Source organism: Gavialis gangeticus, unplaced genomic scaffold, assembly GCF_001723915.1.
Source record: "Gavialis gangeticus isolate Ggan-Ray unplaced genomic scaffold, GavGan_comp1, whole genome shotgun sequence".
NCBI classification, from domain to species: Eukaryota; Metazoa; Chordata; order Crocodylia; family Gavialidae; genus Gavialis; species Gavialis gangeticus.
Genome location: NW_017729024.1, coordinates 167172363 through 167177763, shown reverse-complemented (window position 1 = coordinate 167177763; position 5401 = coordinate 167172363).

The window sequence follows — 5401 nt, the reverse complement described above, 5'->3', positions numbered from 1 at the left end:
ACGTGTCCGTCCCACACTACTCTGAATGGGAGCCTAATTCTGAAGTTGAAAGGCAGCTTAAACGATGCCAGTGAGAGTAACATGCAGCCGCTCTGGGTTCAGCTTACAGAGCACCCACACTTCCTATTTAGCTGACCATCGCTGCACAAGGAGATGGGACACCAGCAAATTTCAGCTTGTGTAGATCTTCGCATGACAGCATAAAGTTCCCACTTCACATGCAGCTGTATTCTGGAGTCCTATACAGTGTGAGCCTTCAACAAAGGGGCCTTATTAGGGTCTTCCTCTTTCATAAAACTTTTGGTTCCAACTGTTTTAATATTTTTCAGACTTAGACAAAAAGCTTTGAATCAATTCTTAAAAGGTGAAGTGGAAAGAATGAGAAAAGAGATTGAAGAAACTGCTGAAGATCACAGATCGGAAAATGAGACGCATCAATTCTGCTCTGAAAAGTGACTACGTCTAAAAAGTGGCACACCTCATTCAGTTCTACGTGAAAATCCCAAATGGGCAAATATGGCTTAGTCTCCACCCCAAAGAATCTGTCTAGTTTGCAGTGACCAGGAATGGAATGGAACAGAAGTTACAGACACATTAGCATCATATCCAGTGAATAATGACCACGCACTCCTGACTTTATTATTTGCCGTGTTGACTCCATAAGGCCGAGAGGAAACGACTGAACCCATTCTCGTGGATTAGCAGAATTCTGCGTTGAGCTCGAATTAGTTGTGCACACATGCCCACTGAAGACAGACGGAAAAGCAGAAGTACCCTGAGGATGCAGTTTAGACCAAGGATGTCAAAGACACAGACCACACAGCTATTTCCCTCTGGCTTGCAGGGCTAACTGAAGGGTCAGAAATATGGGGGTGGGGGGAAGGAGGGGGCAGTGTCTGTCACCAAATTCCCAGCAACAAAGGCCTGGGGGGCACTGACTGGTGAGTTATATCTGCATTAATCTCTTTGCTGCTGTTGCTTCCCACACCGGCTCCGAATCCCACGTGGATCCAGCTCATGGGGCAATCGAGTGTGACACTCCAGATTCAGATCAACACATGAATACATTGGACTGAAAGGGACCTCCTGCGATGGAGTGCAGTCTCCTGCTACTGCCACGGACTCAGCAGGAACCCAGCTGGATTTCTCTCACCTCAGACTGAGCGTGCAGGCACATCTGTACTTGTCAGCACAGCACACAGAAGCAACCAAGTGACCGTGCGCTGCCTTTATTTTAGGCATTAGTCACTTCTCAGAGCAGAAAAGCAATTCTCGGGATAACTCCAGACACCACACGGCATGAGCAGACAGTCTGGTCTTTGCCTGCCATCTGCAATGCTTGATCGTTCAAACTTTGCAAGTTGCACAGACCGGTTGAAACATTTTGCCCCACAGTTAAAAGAAAGCATGTGCACTACAACAAGGGGGGCGGGGTGTGAAATCAGTCCTCTCTCACTTGATGGCTTCAGCATGAGCTCAGGACTCTGTGCTGCTTCCGAAACTGCTGATGCCTGAAGCAGCAGACTGAGGAATTACGGCCTGAATTCAGAACAAAAGCTGGCAGAGGACAGAAGGTCTGGGGGGGTTTTCACACCCCGCCCCCGCAGTGCTTTGGATCTTGAAGTCTACAAAGGGTAATCTATTTGGAGAAACACTTAAAAAAACTACCAATCACTTTAAGACATCCTAACCCCAAGCCACAAGTTGTGATCACCACATCTGAAAACACCCCGTGTCGTTTGTGCAAAAACACCAAACATACATCATAGGCAAAGGGGAAGATCCAGCATCTTATGTACACATTACCACACATGTCAAGCACTGTCATCACTGGAAGGATTTATCCCAAGACAAGTCAAGTCAGTGCATTCAGTTCGTGTCTACACCACATCCTAGAACACCAAATGAGAGATACAAGTCACAATTCATACAAACCTGTGGTAACTTCAATGTGGGTATCTTAGAAAAAGACAAGGCATGTACCCAGCTCTAAGACAGCAATGAGTTTCTTTCAGAGATAACTTTACAAAGATCAAGGTACCGTAAGAGAAAGGCACATCAACCTCTGATTGGTCCTTTGTGTTATTTGGATGAATCATAGTGATTTATATACCCTGAGACTGTGGGAGGCCTTGAATACAGGAGGGAACCAGGTGAGCAGGCAGATAAAGAAAAGTACAAGTTTAATGAGATTGAAGATTCAGCACCTGAAATTTCCCTTTTGATTAAGGGAATCAAAAGATAAACTGTTCCTCAAGATCCAGGATTTGGATCCAGGATCCAAATCTAGGACTTTTGTTTGTTCATTTGGGGGTCCACAATTGATGCAGTCCAGACACAAGATAATGTACCAGGCTAGGTTTCCGTGGGGGATGTATTTGTCTGGGGGGGGGTTTGTGTTTGTTTGTTTTTTTTAAATATAGCCCTATATTTTATTTTCCATCCACGACTGTGGCAATTAGTATACAGTCACTATTGCATATCAACAACCCACAGCTCTGCAGCTCAGCCAGCCACAATACTTCGTTCCAGATGCAAGCATGTGGCTTGCAGACCTACAGGTCCCAGCACATAACTGGAAAGGGCTTTTTAGAAAGTGGCTACTGAGACCTTGACATTTTAAGGGTAAAAAGCCAAAAACGTCTTTCAGGCAGCAATTTAGAGCACTGACTTATTTCTTTTCTTTTTTAAATGAAAGGACCCATGCACTGGATTAGAATGAGGGCAATTTGATGAAGTAACCCAGCATGTTATCCCACTTAATCCCATTTTCAAGACTTAAAATTTCAGCACATGGGGGCACAGCAGGAACAGATCCCACGAAGGGATGCGGTCGACTTCATTTTGTTTTCAGTGTCTGGTAAAGCCCTCAGGTACATAAAAAGCCCTGACAATGAACCATCAGCTTCCTCCCCTTCTAGGCCGCCCGCAAGCGGCCCCAACCCTCCTTGGGTCTTCCCTCCTCTTCTGCACCCTCCTGCTCACTGCTTTATTGCGGCTGCCCTTGATAGACACCCGTCAGAGCCCGGGGACAAGCTCTCCCCTACAGCACAGCATGAAGGCACACATACGCCAAGGGAGCTTTGCAGCAGACATCAATAAAACTCAAAGCCCCCAATGTGCCATCAAATCCATATTGTCAACCTGAAAACACGGCAAAATTCAGGCATCTCAGCTCATAGTTCTGGTGCTCATGTTCAACACATTCAAATGGAAGTGCAGTGTGGGTTGAAGTCTCTCTCTAGGTCTGCCTACACTGTGACTACAGTTCAGGTCGACATGCCCATGCCAACTTTAAGCTAGCTAGTTTGAGGACAGCTATGGGGGCATGGAGCTCAGCGTAGGCTCTGAGCTAGCTGCCTGAGGATTTACTCCGTTTTTCAGGCAGGTTTTCCAGTCTGCACTGAGCACCATCCTGCTGTAGCTATCCTGACGGCAGCATCTGGGCAAGCTCCGGTAGTTTAAAGCTGGTATGGACATGTTGACACAAGCGGCAGTGATAGCAATGTAGCTGTAACTCCAAATCCCTTTGACATCACTGGAAAATACGACAGCAGGAAATTACATGTTTCCTCCTGGACTCTAGCTACAAACCTGTCATAGGAGCAGCACTTTGGGGCTGACATTTAGGATAGGATGTGGTTTAGATGCAAGCAACTCAGCCACAAGAGTATGAAAGCTGGCGTTCTATCAGGACTCTGATGTCAGCACCGTGATCTCAGCCAGGAGGCCCTCCCTCATTATGTCACTGTGCACATAATAAAAGAAACTCCCAGTTTCTACAGGTCCGTTTTAGGCACAGCCAGATAAATAAAGCAGCCATGGTGCTGAAACGGACCCTATTCCCAGCTTTGTTTGCATTCCCAGTACCTTAGGTCATCCAGCAGCCACTGCGTATCGACTCTTTGGTAGTTTGTCATCCTGGACCAGCTCATTAGGCCAAATGAATCCAAATGAAACCCAAGCTTGGTCCCTGGCTCCCGAGTTGTGTGGGCTGGAGTGGTGAAGGGCTCTCCCCAGCAGTAACACTGGAGGGCCTCTGGCCACAACTACGTCAGACTTCCTAACCTGTCAGGACCAGAGCTGAAGAAGTCAATAAGAAACAAAAAACAAAACAAAAAAAAATAAAAAACAGCAGGGGGAAATACCATCTCCCTCTCATCACCATGCTCAGAAGGAACAAGTAATGTGGAAACAAGAAGTGGAAAGGGCTTTACCCTTTATCACAATGCTTAAGTACTGCAAGTACTTGCAAATACTCAGTGGCTGGGTATTATTACTGGGCCCGTTCACCTGTGCTATAAGCAAATGGACACGGCTCTCCGAAGCGACAAAAATTTGGAAAAGAAACTTATCAAAAGCATGGGAGGTAAAAACTGGCTGCTTAACTCATTCTGCAATGCCAGCAGGGCACCGTGTTATTGTAACGTCAAGTAGCAAAAGAGAAAGTGGCCTAATGATTTTTAGCAACCAAGAACCTTCTTATTTTGGAAGAAAAAAATTAGATACAGCAGATCCTTTCAGAAGTAGCTGCTTACTTTCCGTCAACTGCCACAGACAAGTGCGTAATTAGCATTACGCAGCTTCTAAGCAAACCCTCAAAGCAAAAACACACTTCACAAATAGAGCAAACTGAAGATAGCATGGATGAGTATCATCTATCACCTGTATCATGGATGACTGCCACTGGACCCACTTCCCTGAGAAGCCACCCTTGCAAATGCAAGGCAGCCGTAAGAAAGCGTTGGAGATCCAACCCCAATAAATCTAGTTTAGAAATGAAAAGAAATTGAATTTAACTTGGAGCACCTGGAAGTTGAATGATCTACAAAGTTCCTTGCAAGTGAGAGAATCACTGAGTCGCTGCACAGTGTACAGAGTTGTTTTAAAGCTCGTAAACGAGTCTGTACCTGAGTACTCCCGACCACAGGGACTTACCTCTATCGTTTGAGTGATGGGAGACGTGCTTTCACGCCCTCTTCAAAGTGAGCAGTGCGGAGGCTGCGAGCTTGCAGATGGCCCTACCAAGGAACTACTAACTTGTACTTGGATCCCCTTGCTCCTAAGAGCCATTTCCCTGCGCACCTTCATTATCATTTTAAATTTAAGCCAGTGGAGTGACAGCAGCCTGATCACTGGGCTAGACAAGGGACTGGCCATCAAAACATGGGTTCTGCTCCTGTTCCTATTATGACTTCCCATGTAACACTTGGCAACTCAGCTCTTAGTGCCTCAGCCTCTGGCAAAAAGTATGTGGATATCCAGCAGCAACAGATACAAAGGCATCCTCTCCCAGTGGGTCACCAAGTGAAACACACTGGTCTGGGAGTCTCCCATGTGCTATTGCTAACCCCCCCTGATTACAATAGATAGAAACAAGGTGCTGCCAACATGAAAAGGA